The sequence below is a fragment of the Somniosus microcephalus genome, chromosome 8 (genome assembly GCF_052327205.1).
Source record: "Somniosus microcephalus isolate GS21.2 chromosome 8, FLI_Smic_1.0, whole genome shotgun sequence".
Classification (NCBI taxonomy): domain Eukaryota; kingdom Metazoa; phylum Chordata; class Chondrichthyes; order Squaliformes; family Somniosidae; genus Somniosus; species Somniosus microcephalus.
Window position 1 is genome coordinate 92,891,577 of NC_140994.1, and position 14,686 is coordinate 92,906,262.

General features: G+C 49.7%; 1 protein-coding gene across 1 annotated transcript in view; it reads right to left on the reverse strand.

Annotated features, from left to right (window-relative positions):
- Window positions 1-14,686, reverse strand: part of herc4 (HECT and RLD domain containing E3 ubiquitin protein ligase 4) — a 189,553-nt gene that overhangs the window by 107,024 nt on the left and 67,843 nt on the right. The window lies entirely within an intron of this gene.

Consider the following 14,686-nt stretch of genomic DNA (forward strand, 5'->3'; position numbering starts at 1 on the left):
TCGTGGCATCTGAGAAATAGCAACCACAGAATGATCAAATTTAATGTGATTTAGGATTCAGAATTTCCAAGGATTGGGAGTCAAGTGCACAATTTTAAAAAGGCTTACATCAAGAGAATGAGGGGATGGGTTTCAGAGAACGATTATGGGGGAAATTGTTCAATTATACTTCTGTAAAGGACAAGAACATCTTTAAAGAAATAATGCTGAGCATGCAGGATAAATACATACTTGTGGTGGAGCCACCAAAGGACTCAGAGCGGTTGTACATAATTCCTTTAACAGCAATGTAGTTACTGTCTGTGCCTGTACCTTTAATTACACTGTTTGACTGTACAATGTCTAGTTACCTTTACAGTGCGGTTTCAACGTGATGATGTCATGCCGTTAGTCACGTGATGCCCCAATGGCGGGAAGAACGTCATGACGTCAGTCTTCTGACCAGAAGATCAGTCCTCGTGGAGCCCTCAAGGAGTAGACCTGTAATTGATGTGTTCCAGCAGTTTCCAGTTTAAACCTGTTTTGTTTCATTAAAGTTCATTGTTTTAATTGCCTGAGTCGAACTCAGTCTTTTTGATAGAAACCTCCGTTCCTACATTGGTGACCCCGAATTCTACGAACAATTTTCGTGGAAGATTCAACATGGACACGAACGCCGGCACGCTGAAACTGCCACAGTTCTGGGAGCAACAACCAGACGCCTGGTTTATCCAGGCTGAAGCCCAGTTCGCCATTAGGAACATCGTCGCGGATCAGACCCGTTATTATTACGTGGTCTCCGCCCTCGACAGCGCAACTGCATCACGGATCATCAGCCTCCTCGGTAGTCCTCCTACTGACAGCAAGTATGATGCAATTAAGGCGCGGTTGCTTCAGGTTTTCGGGCTCTCAAAGTCGGAGCGCGCTCGCCGGCTCATCACGCTGCCCGGCCTCGGGGACTCCAAACCGTCCTAGCTCATGAGCCAAATGCTCACGCTCTTGGGTGCCGAACCGGAATGTTTCCTCTTCCGGGAGCTTTTCCTCTATCAAATGCCTGAACAGGTTCAGGCTGCCCTAGCCAGATCCAACATTACAGACTGCGCCAAGCTTGCGGCTGAAGCCGATAAGATTTTCACGGTAACCCAGCAATGCTGTGCGGCTACGCGGCGCCCATCCCCCACAGACGCGGTTCCAGCTCCTCCTACAGCGGGCTGGTGCTCCTACCACACCCGTTTTGGCGCGAAAGCACGATGCTGCTGTTCCCCCTGCAGTTTTTCGCCCCAAAAAAAAAAACAAGAAAGCGCCGGCGGCGTCCCTGGCGACGGAGGACCGGGTCTAACGGGCGTTCCGCGGTGGCGATGGCCGTCGGATCTACGGGGAAACTCCTTTATATCACCGATTCCCTATCGGGCCGCCGTTTTCTTTGTGACACCGGGGCGCAGTGTAACTTTCTACCTGCGTCGAAGCTCGACATGCAGACTGGGAACCTCTGTTTTTCCCTCGTAGCGGCTAATGGCGCAGCAATTCGAACTTTCCGAAAGCGGCGGGTCGAAGTCTGTTTCGGCGGTCAGCGCTTCTTTTGGGAATTCGTCACGGCTACGGTCTCACAGGCCATCCTAGGGGCGGATTTTCTGTGTGCCAACAGCCTCCTCGTCGATGTCCGGCACCGCCGGCTGATCAACGCGGCCACCTTCCACTCGATTCCGTGCTACCACAGTACCTCCGTGTCGTGCTCAATTGCCTGCGTTTTCCCTCCTCCGGATGACTTCACGCAGCTCCTCGGGGAGTTTCCGGAACTGACAAGGCCCACTTTCTCCTCTTCGGCAACGAAGCATGGTGTTGAACATCATATCACCACTACTGGCTCCCCGGTTTATGCGCGGGCTAGAAGGCTCGAACCCAGCAAGCTCGCGGCTGCGAAGGCGGAGTTCGACACGATGGAGCGGCTCGGCATCATTCGGCGATCCAATAGTCCCTGGTCCTCGCCTCTCCACATTGTGCCGAAACCAGGCGGCGGCTGGCAGCCATGCGGTGATTACCGATGCCTGAACGACACCACCACTCCGGATCGGTACCCGATTCTGCATATCCAGGATTTCTCGGCCCATTTGGCGGGAAATTCTATCTTCTCTAAAGTTGACCTCGTCCGTGGATATCACCAGGTTCCAGTGCACCCACAAGACGTCCCGAAAACCGCAGTCATCACCCCTTTTGGCCTCTGAGTTCCTGCGGATGCCGTTTGGCTTAAAAAACGCAGCACAGGCGTTCCAGCGTTTAATGGACTCCGTTCTTCGAGACCTGCGTTTCATCTTCGTCTACGTTGACGACGTTCTCATCGCCAGTGCCAGCAAGGAGGAGCACATCTCCCATTTGCGTTCCCTCTTTACGCGCCTCAGCCAACACGGTTTAATCATCAACCCGGCCAAGTGCCAGTTCGGCCTGCAACAGATCGATTTCCTGGGACATCGCATAACATCGGACAGCGCCGTCCCTTTGATGACGAAGGTTGAAGCGGTTACCTCTTTCCCGCGGCCGCCGACAGTCAAGGCCTTGTAGGAGTTCCTGGGGATGGTCAACTTCTACCACCGTTTTGTCCCCAAGGCGGCTCAACTTATGCAACCTTTGTTCGGGGCCCTCAAGGGCAAGTCCGGTAAAGATCCAATCAGCTGGACAGCCGAGATGGTCCAGGCGTTCGGCAACACCAAGACCGCTTTGGCCAACGCAACCATGCTGGCGCACCCACTTCCAGGTGCCACCATCGCCCTTACCACCGACGCGTCAGACTACGCCATCGGTGCAGTGGAAGAATAGTGGGTCAACGGCACGTGGCAACCGCTGGCGTTTTTCAGCCGTCAACTACAGAAGAATGAAAAAAAGTACAGCACCTTCGATCGGGAGCTACTGGCCCTTTTCCTCGCCATTCGCCATTTTCGGTTTTTATTGGAGGGGCGTCCCTTCACGGCTTTTGTCGACCACAAACCTCTTGCGTTCGCCATGGCCAAGACCGCCGAACCGTGGTCCGCTCGTCAACAACGTCACTTGACGTTCATTTCCGAATTTACCACGGACATTCAACATGTGTCTGGTAAGGACAACCTGGTGGCGGATTGCCTCTCCCGTGCGACGGTCCACGCGGTGCACCTGGGGATCGACTACGCCCTCATGGCTGCAGATCAGGCCTCGGACTCTGAGGTCCAATCATATAGAACCGTTCCCTCTAGCTTCCAGGCAACCGACGTCACTTTCCAGGCCACAGGCGCCATGCTCCTTTGCGACGTCTCCATGGGCTTTCCTCGACCTATCGTGCCAGTCGCATGGCGCCAGAAGGTTTTTGATGCCATACACGGGTTGTCGCACCCTGGGATGAAGGCTTCACAACGGCTTATGTCGGCGAAGTTCATCTGGAAAGGTGTGCACCTCGATGTCCGTGACTGGGCTAATACCTGCATCATCTGCCAGAAGGCCAAAGTCCAGCGTCATGTTAAAGCTCCAGTGGCTGCATTCGCTGTTCCGGAGCGTCGTTTCGACCACGTGCATGTGGACCTTGTGGGGCCGCTTCCGCCTTCTCAGGGTTATACTCATCTCCTCACCATGGTGAACTGCACCACTAGGTGGCCAGAGGCAATTCCTTTGGTTTCCACCACTTCGGCAGACGTCGCTAAAGCTTTCATCTCCTGTTGGGTTGCCCGTTTCGGGGTACTGGCGGACATCTCTTCTGACCGCAGGCCACAATTTTCCTCGGAGCTTTGGAACGCTGTGGCTCAGGGGCTCGGCACCAAACTTCATCGCACCACCGCCTATCATCCACAGGCGAACGGCCTTTGCGAGAAATTCCACAGGTCGCTTAAAGCCTCTCTTTGGGCCAGTCTTCAAGGTGCAGGATGGGTGGACAGACTTCCATGGGTCCTTTTGGGTCTTCGTACGGCGCCCAAAGACGACCTACAATCGTCTTCAGCTGAACTCGTCTATGGCCAGCCGCTCCGAATACCAGGGGATTTCCTCCCTTCTCCCACTGAGCCATGGTCCGCCTCCCAGCAACTCTTTCGCCACCAGGAAGCGGCCAGATGCTTCGCTCTGGTACCTACATCCAATCACGGTTTGCAGAACTCCTACGTGCCACCGGGACTGAAGAATGCGGAGTATGTATTCATCCGCCACGACGCTCACCGGGATCCGCTCAAGCCCCCTTACACTGGTCCTTTCCGCGTCATCGAACCGGGAGACATATCCTTTTCGGTCGACGTTGGAGGGAAGCCGGATCACATCTCGGTGGACCGATTGAAGCCGGCTCACCTGGACCTGGACCACCCTGTCGTAGTCGCTCAACCACCCAAATGTGGCCGACCACCCACAGCCGCCGCACCAGATCAACCAAAGCCGCCCGCCAACTCGACCGCGCTCGCCGCACCTGCTCAACCACAACCGACTGCCAACTCGACCACCGGTCATCAACTTCCTCTACCAGGGTATCGAAGTCGATCGGACAGACTTGTCAGACCACCTCCTCGTCTTACTTTTTCTGTTAAAGACAATTCTGGGGGGGGCGCATGTGGCGGAGCCACCAAAGGACTCAGAGCGGTTGTACATAATTCCTTTAATAGCAATGTAGTTACTGTCTGTGCCTGTACCTTTAATTACACTGTTTGACTGTACAATGTCTAGTTACCTTTACAGCGCAGTTTCAACGTGATGACGTCATGCCGTTAGTCACGTGATGCCCCAATGGCGGGAAGAACGTGATGACGTCATGATGTCAGTCTTCTGACCAGAGGATCAGTCCTCGTGGAGCCCTCAAGGAGAGTAGACCTGTAATTGATGTGTTCCAGCAGTTTCCAGTTTAAACCTGTTTTGTTTCATTAAAGTTCATTGTTTTAATTGCCTGAGTCGAACTCAGTCTTTTTGATAGGAACCTCCGTTCCTACATACTAAGGATTAGCAAACAGAAGAATAGACTAAACAAGCATGACCCCGAGTGGATTAACAAGTTAATCAGAAGCTAGATAAACACTTGAGGGAAAAAGGAATAGAAGGTTATGCGGATAGTTTAAATGAGATCAGGTGTGTGGAGGCTCGTGTGGAACATAAACAAAGCATAGACCTGTTGGGCTGAATATGGGCCTGTTTCTGTGCTATACATTCTATGTAAAAATTAGGATAAAAAAGCTCTACAAATCTTGCTGGGAGAAAGATGAACAAGAACATGCAGAAACATAGGTTGGCCAAAGGGGCAGAGATCTGCAAAAAGCAAAGCTGCAAACACAAAACATAACGGTAAGAAAACCGTTCAGTGCTGGAACAGTAAGAGGGCACTCAGAAGAAATGAGAATCCTAAAGGGTCTTATGAGACTGAAATTGATGAGCATGAAACAGTTGATGCATATTAAATGATTATTTACTCTAAGGTTTCTCCAGGGAGGACATGAGCAATATGCCCTCCGTAAATAGTAATAATCCAAGTAGAGTTAATAACTTCAGCATAAAATGAGGTGGCATTCCCAGACAGGGTAAAAAGACTCAAAACAAACATCCCCACAGAGGGATGGTATTTATCCCTGAATATTAAAGAAGAAAAGGAGCGAGAACTATGAAGTGATGACTGTCATTATTGAGTCAATGAACATTGGGAAGAACCCAGTATTTGGAAACAGGCTGATGCCCATTTTCAAGGAAAGCTATCAAAATAGACCAAAGCACACAGACCCATTGGAATAATCAACACTGGGTAAGAGCAAGTTTGATTAACGAAAGTAAATGTGGGTCCCTTACAGGCTGAGACAGGAGAAATTATCATGGGGAATAAGGAAATGGCAGAGAAATTAAACAAATACCAGGGGTCACAGTCTCAGAATAAGGGGTCGGTCAGTCATTTAGGACTGAGATGAGAAGAAATTTCTTCACTCAGTGGGTGGTTAATCTTTGGAATTCTCTACTCCAGAGGGCTGTGGAGGCTCAGTCGCTGAGTATATTCAAGACAGAGATCAATAGATGTATGAATATTAAGGGAATAAAGGGATATGGGGATAGTGCAGGAAAGTGGAGATGAGGTAGAAAATCAGCCATGATATTATTGAACGGCAGAGTAGGTTCGAAGGGCCAAATGGCCTACTCCTGCTCCTATTTCTTATGTTCTTATGATTATCTTTATAATAACTTAGTAAAGATCAACCACCATTGATGCAAAAGGGGAAGCTCCAGCCTAATTAAGCCTGACCTTTTCTAAGGAAATGGCATCCCCACTAGACTATGAAAAGCCTTATGACATGGTAAACCTTGACTTCCAAGAAGGATTTGTCAATGTGTCACATGAAATGCAACTATTTAAGCTTAAGCAGGTGATCACAGAAACCCCACAGTGCAGATAAAGGCCATTTTGGCCCATCGAGCCTGCACCGACACATATCCCACCCGATCCCCGTAACCCCTACACCAACACATATCCCACTCTATCCCCGTAACCCCACGTATTTAATCCCCCTAACACTAAGGGTCAATTTATCATAGCCAATCAACCTAACCCGCACATCTTTGGACTGTGAGAGGAAACCGGAGCACCCGGAGAAAACCCACGCAAACACGGGGAGAATGTGCAAACTCCACACAGACAGTCACCCAAGGCCAGATTCGAACCCGGGTCCCTGGCGCTGTGAGGCAACAGTGCTAACCACTATGCCACCGTGCTGCCCATGATTCAGAACAAATCCTGGGAATTGATGCGAAGTGCAGGTAACAATGGATACTTATTAGGGAAGAATCCCCCTGTAATTAGTGTTGGGATTGAGCCCCCACAGTTTCTAATTTCTTCCATTAACAACTTGGATTCAGAAGTTGAATGCAAATTAATAACATTTGCAGATAATACCAAATTAGATGCAGCTTAGGAGTTACAAAATGAGTTAGACAAATATGTAAGTGGGTGAAACAAAGGCAGCTGAAATGTAAATAGACAAATGTGACGTTCTGCACATAGAAGAAAAAAAGAAAGACCGATAAGACTTGGGTATAAAGGGCATAATTTAAAAATTTGTAGAGGACAAAAAAGTCACAAATGTAGTAAAGAGTGAGGAGGATAGCAACAGACTTCAGGAGGACATAGACAGACTGGTAAAATGGGTAGACACATGGCAGATGAAATTTAATGCAGAGAAGTGCAAGTGTTTTGGAAGGAAGAATGATAAGAGGCGATATAAACTAAATGGTACTATTATAAAGGGGTTGCAGGAACAGAGAGACCTGGGGGTTCACATACACAAATCTTTGAAGGTGGCAGAACAAATTGCTACGGTTGTTAAAAAAATATATATATACACGATCCTGGGCTTTATAAATAGAGGCATAGATTACAAAAGCAAGGAAGATATGCTAAATCTTTATAAATCGCTGGCTAGACCTCAGCTGGAGTATTGTGTCCAATTTTGGGCACCACACTTTAGAAAGGATGACGAGGCCTTGGAGAGGGTGCAAAGGAGATTTACTAGAATGGTAGCAGGGATGAGGGACTTCAGTTATGTGGAGATACTAGATAAGTTGGGATTGTTCTCCTTAGAGCAGAGAAGTTAAGAGGAAATTTAAGAGACATTCAAAATTATGACAGGTTTTGAGTAAATGAGAAACCGTTTCCACTGGCAGGAGGGCCATTAACCAAAGGACACAAATTTAAAATAATTAGTAAAAGAATCAGAGGGGAGATGAAGATAATTTATTTTACGCAGCGAGTTGTAATCTGAAATACACTGCCTGAAGGGTAGTGGAAGCAGATTCAATATTAACTTTCAAAAGGAAATGGGACATATACTTGAAAAGGTAACATTTGCAGGGCTATAGGGAAAGAGTAGGGGAGTAGGACTAATTGAATAGCTCCTTCAAAGAGCCAGCACAGGCACGATGGGCCGAATGGCCTCCTTCTGTGCTATAATGATTCTATGATAAGTACTCCATGTATGATGATGAAATAGATATAGGGCCAGAGATTAGGATCGGGTGCTTGCCGCGCGTGCAAGCCCCCGATCTGCACTCACCCTGCGCGCTGACATCTGAAGCCCGGGCCTGCTTGCATTTCCTGTCACTGGCCCGGTTCAGATGTCGGCGCGATGTGCTTACCTGATCCAGCGGTGTAGTTAGTGCGATGTGCCGGCTGGGATCAGGTGAGCACTCTGCAGCCAATCAGGGGAGGGGAAACTCATTCATGAGTTTGATAGTAAAGACTGTCAAACTCATGAAAAGTACAGGCGCCCAAAAGACTAGTTTAACTTTAATTAAAATTTTAAAAAACATCCCAATAATTAAATAAACTATAAATAACTTTAAAAAACTATTTAAAGTAATTAATAAAATTTTTGAAAAAAATAATTTTTTACGAAATCGGGTCGAAAAATAAACTTACCTTACTGTAAAGTCCTTAAAAACAATGAAGCTGTGGAAAAAAAGTAATAATTTTAAATAATAGACCACTTACCTTCAAGAATCCACTCCTTACGCCTCCTTTTTTCATTTCTAAAAAGTCCAGGCCCTTGCACACGCGCAAACCTGTCAAAACGAAGGAAGTTCAACGCGTGCGCGCAGAGTCCTGCGCGCACGCGTTGGACCTCTTAACCCCTTAGTTCGATGGAGAGGAAATGCCGGTTTCCCGCGCATGCGCTGTGCATGCTGAAATCCAGCACTTCCAACGGGCCCACGCGCGAGTACACCGTCCGTACTCACGCGTTGGGACCGGAATTACTGGCCCATAAAGTTGTGAGAGATGTAGTGGTTTTTAGACTAGACGTTCAACACATCCAAATAACAGACGACCAAACAACAGAAAAAAAGAGAATGCAGAAATATATAACCAAAACAGTAGAGTACAAGTCAGAAGAAGTCATGCTCAAATGGTCTAGCCCTTAAGCGTATCTTGATTACTGGATCCAGCTCTAGTTACTGAGATACAAGGCCTGGAGGCATTTCGGATAAGATCCATGAAGCTCAATACAAAAATTGAAAAGGAGAGCAAATAGTCAAAGATAAAAAGGTACTTGACTGGGGGGAGAAAAAGCCAATTTCAGTAAGATAAAAAGGGAACTAGCTCAAAATTGGCAAATAAGAGAGGGCACAAACAGTGGGAAACTTTCAAACAGATGATTAGAGTACAGATTGGACATATTTTTACAAGAAATAAAGGTTTTGCAGCAAAAGTTGTTCCTTAGAGTAGAAACATTAAGATAAGACTTTGAGCACATGATAAATTGAGTAGTAGTATGGTGACACCAAGCATGGTTTTTAAAAGGCTGCAAATTATAGGAGGATGGGAAGATAGAATCTGTAGTTTTGAAGCAAGTTTTGGCAGTTTGTGCATGTTTCGCAGCAACCACCATGTGATGAACAACCTTGATCTACAGGAGCTTGTTAGGCTAGTGGAGAGCATGCTAGGTATCAAGGGGGAGAAATTCGGTATCACCCATTTTGAGGCGCGAATATCGGCCGGGCGCAAAGTTTTGCGCCCGGCGCAAATTATCGCCACCGACTGCAAAATTCACCTCTCTCGCCCCTGGAGGTGATTGGAGCGCTAAATCAGGCGCTACACAACTCTCTTAAGGCGCTAAGCCCGAGGAGCGAGGGCAGGCGCAGCGCAGGTGTCGTCAGTTAACGATTGAACACAGACACACTGGCGCCGGTCAGTTCTTAAAGGGGAGGGTCGATCTTACTCTGCAGCCACGCCCTGCTCACCATGCCTCGAGTCTCGGCCTGGACAGAGCTGTGGCGAAATCTTCCAGCCAAGGACCATGGAGGGGGGCCAGGGAGCGAGCACAGCGCTTTAGCGAGCGTGCCTTGGAGGCTCTGGTTGGCGCGGTGGAGCGCAGAAGATCTCTACTGTACCCAGAGAGTGGCAGGAGGCCTTTGCCAAGCGAATACAGGAAAGCGTGGAGGGAGGTGGCTCACAGAGTGACCTCAAGCAGCATGGCGCCTAGGACCCCTGTGCAATGCAGGAAAAAGTTCAACGACCTCACTAGGGTCGTCAGGGTGAGTGCCTTTTTTCAAAACCTCTTCATCCCTCCATCTCCACCTCACTTTATGGCCAGAGGGTCCTGAAAGCCCCAATGCCCAGCACTCATCCAACACCTATGGCCCTTTCATGAAACACACACGCACATTCCACACTTTGCATACAGTAAGGGCTATTCAACCATGGGAGGCATTTCAGGCAAGATCATGGCTGCATATTTGCTCAGACACCGTCCTTTTTCTTGCAGGCCAAGCTGGCTCATAATAGGACACCGCAGCAACGGACCGGTGGAGGGCGGCTTCACCTTCAAGCCCTCAGCGATCTTGAGCAGCGCGTCCACAGGATTGTGGCAAGCCGGATGCTTGGTCCCGTCGCCACTGGAGACGCCGACCCCGTTGTGGCCAGCAATGGTAAGGTCATCACCTTTTTGTCCTCTCTCCTTCCTCTTGTTCCTCACAACAGCAGCCTTTGACACTTTCAATCCAAATCAGAACATCGCTGCACTCATGTCTCCCGTGCTGCCACCCTGTCCTCACGCTAAAGCCACTCTTGTACCTCCCTGCTTTCAGATGGTGATTCACCAGGTGAGGGGACGGGCCCTCAAGCTGCCATTAGGAGTGAAGCTGAAGGCGAGGAGGAAGAGGAAGCCGGACCATCAGCGCAACCCTCTGCCGAGGCAGCCCAAGCCCATACTGGGGACACAACTTCCCTGGAGGGAATGGTCTGATGAGGGTGAAGCTCCAGGGCCCAGCGGGCTGCAGCAACGCGAGGGGGTTAGGGAAGCTCGGGGGCCTTCTCCCCGGACGGAGAGTATGGCCTCGAGTCCTGCTGCACTGAACGCAGACGAGGAGTGGGTGCTCGCTGAAATGAGCACCCAGGCGGAGCAAAGGCACATTGAGCTCATGGCTGCAGTAGCAAGGATGCCCGAATCCATTGAATCACTGGCAAGGAGTGTGGAGCACTTAGCATTTGCGTGGCAGCCGCCTGTGCTACAGCGAAGTGCTGCAATGCAGTCAGTGACTGGTCTCATGTAGACACAGACTGAGGCCACGCGAGCACTGACTGCTGCCACCCTCGCTGGATCGGGCAGATTTCCCCGGGGCTCTCACCGCGCCGCAGCAGGCCGGCAATCTGTGCTCCAGCAGATTGCTCCGCATGCTGAGGTGCTGCCCCATCCGAGTGCCAGTGTGTCGGTCGAGCAGGGAGTTGCTGTCCTCGCTCAAGATGACAGCATTCCTGCTGCCAACACTGTCACTTCTCCACTGCAGTTGCCACCACCTGTAGGACAGACTGCTGCCGCCCATGCAGAGTTGGAGCAGTCAGCAGCCGGGCCCTCCAGGCCCAGAGCTGGTCCAGGCCGTCCCTCAAGGGCATCTGCAGTCTCAGTTTCTGACACTCAGCAGCCTTCCCCCAGCCTTGCTGCAGCCACTGGGGTCCCATTACGGAGGAGCTGCAGGGTGGGAAGGGGGCAATTTCGCAAGGGAGGCAGATCACCCTCGAAGGGCAAAAAGTAGGTGGTGTCGCAAAATGTATTTCATTGTTTTATTGAAGGCCGCGGGTCGTGGTCAAGTTTTTGTTACTGTTTTGGACATTGTCTCCAGGTTGTGAGAGCCAGTTATGTGAATGACTTTTTTTTGGTGTTTCTTTCTATTACTTTGTCATGCGGAAATGAGACACAGTTTGGGAAATAAAGAAGTGTCTGTATTCAAAATGTGCATGTTTGGTCTTTGCACTCATTGTTGCCTTGACCGGCTTAGGGGTTGCAGGGTGGTTTCATTCAGGTTGTTTGAATGGCAGAAGCCATTCCCTCAGAGGGGGCCTAGAAGCGACTTGCTATGAGCCTTTGACGGACAGCCCTTCCACTTTGTGCCTCCCTCCCGCCTTGGTGCTGCTGATGTTCATCCTCCTCCTCCTCTGCTGCTGCTCCAATGTCTGGTGGCATTGGCTGGGTCCTGAGGATTGCCAGGTTATGCAGCATGCAGCACACAACGAAGTGGGAGACTCGCTCAGGCGAGTACTGCAGGGCTCCTCCAGAATGGTCCAGACAGCGGAACCGTTGCTTGAGCACGCCGATTGTGTGCTCAACCATGTTCCTGGTAGCTTGATGGCTCTCGTTGTATCGTAGCTCAGCAGGGGTGCTGGGCGAATGGAGCGGGGTCATCAGCCAAGTGCACAGAGGATCTCTCTTGTCCCCGAGAAGCCAACCTCCTGGGCGAAGCGGTGCCTCGAAAAGGTCTGCCACAGAAGTCTGGCACAGGATGAAGGCATCGTGGCTGCTGCCTGGAAAGTGGGCATTGACAGCGAGTATCAGCTGTCTGTAGTCACAGACCAACTGAACGGTTAAGGAACGGAAGCCTTTTCGGTTGCAGAAATCCTCGGCATTCTCTCGGCGCCAGCAAAGCCACATGGGTGCAGTCAATGGCGCCCTGCACCATGGGGAAGCCCGCTATCCTAGCAAAGCCCGTTGCGTGTTCTTGCTGCTTGTCCGGGGTCATGGGGAAAGAGATGTACTCTCGTCTCCTTTTGAAGAGGGCATTTGTGACCTGACGGATGCAGCAATGCACCGCGAACTGGGAGATATTGGCGATGTCCCCAGTAGCAGATTGAAAGGAGCCGGTGGCATAAAAGTTGAGAGCCACTGTTATCTTCACTGCCACCGACAGAGACGTCCTGCTCCTCAGTTGAGGCTGCAGATCTGGCTGAAGCAGGTGGCAGAGCTCAGTGACCACCTCCTTGCTGAATCGCAGCCTTCGCAAACACTGCTCCTCAGACATGTTAATGTATGAGAACTGTTGGCGAAAAACCCTGGGAGGGTAAGGTCTCCTGTACCGACGCCTGTTGGCCCTCCTCTGTCTGGCCATGATTGCCATTCTCTCTCTGCGTCTCTGTGCCCTCTGAATGTGATGGAGAAGGACGACGTTCCCATCCAATGCAGCCCCCATAGTATCTGGGCAATCAAAGTTATGACGGTCAAAAAGCAAAGTACCTGCAAAGTTATGGTCAGAAGCCAAAACTACCTCAGACAGCGTTGACTCAATGCAGAAGTCTCTCTCTTTCTCTCTCTCCAAATCTCTCTCTCTCTCTCAGAACGAGTGGTGCAAAAATGGCTACCACACAAAAGCCAGGAAGAGGCCCCCTTTAAATAGTACCACCCCAGCCCCACAGCGACTGGGAAGCGTTCCAGTCAGCATGTCGTTGGTCACGCCAGGTGGAAAGGAGGGGGGCGCCACTGAATTTCCGGTCCAGGGGGCCCCCAAGGGCATTGCACTCTCGAATGACGTCAAGATCTGCGTGCGCACGAGATCGGGCGGTATTGTTTAGCGTCACTGCAAAATGCCCGGTCAATTTCGCGAGAGGCGCAGATATCGCCGTGCCCGGGCGCTAGTTGGTTTGCACCCCACTTAGCGCCCTCTTAAGGCGCTAACGGGTGGCGCTACCAACTGAATTTTATCCCCCAAGACTCTGTTGAACGGGCTACATAAACAGCCTTACATTAAGTCCAGGATGAAGTCCAAAAGCAAAGAGATCATGCTAGAACTTTATAAATCACTGGTTAGGCCTCAGCTGGAGTATTGTGGACAATTCTGGGCACCACACTTCAGGAAAGATTTAAAGGCCTTAGAAAGGGTACAAAGGAGGTTTACCAGCATATTACATGGGGCGAGGGACTTCAGTTATCAGGAAAGGTTGAAAAAGTTAAGATACTGCTCCTTGGAACAGAGAAGGTTAAGATGGGGTATAATTATTCATTATATTATTACGTATTCATTACGGAGGACTTAACGTGGTCCCATCACATCGACGTCGTAACCAAGAAGGCATGCCAACGCCTGTTCTTCCTCAGGAGACTGAAGAAATTTGGAATGGCCCCCCAGATTCTGACCAACTTCTACCGGTGCACCATCGAGAGTATCCTGTCCGGCTGCATCACTACCTGGTATGGCAACTGCACCGCCACAGACCGCAAGGCTCTACAGATGGTAGTGAAAGCTGCACAACACACTATAGGAATTAAACTACCTGCTGTGCAGGATATCTACCCCGAGAGGTGCCGGGGGAAGGCCCTGAGAATCATTAAAGACGCGAGTCACCCCAGCCACAACCTCTTCGCCCTGCTCCCGTCCGGTAAGAGATACCGAAGCATACGGTCTCGTACCAACAGGTTTCGAAACAGCTTCTACCCCCAGGCCATAAGACTCATGAACGATTACTTTATTATTATTTATTACTGTTGTTTTATTTATTATTACTGTCTTTCTATTAGTATTTTTATCATTGTTATGCCATATTTATTCCAATGTTGGGAGGACTCGTAAAAATCAACATTTCATTGTGCAGTACACACGTCTGCTGCATATATGACAAATAAAATTGAATTGAATTGAGGTTTTCAAGATGATGAGAGGTTTTGGTAGTGTAGATAGAGAAAAATTTGTTCCCTGTGGTGAGTGGGTCAATAACTAGAGGTCATAAATGCAAAATCATTGGCAAAAGATCTAGAGGGGAGATGAGGAGAATTTTTTTCACTCAAAGAGTTGTCGGGATCTGGAACGCTCTACCTGAAAAGGTGGTGGAAGCTGATTCCATAAATAATTTTAAAAGAGAGTTGGACAGGTCCTTGAGGATAAGGAACTTACAGGGTTACGGACAAAAGCAGGGATGTGGGTCTAAGCATGGCTGCTCTTTCAAAGAACCAGCACAGGCACGACGACGAGCCAAATGGTCTCCTTC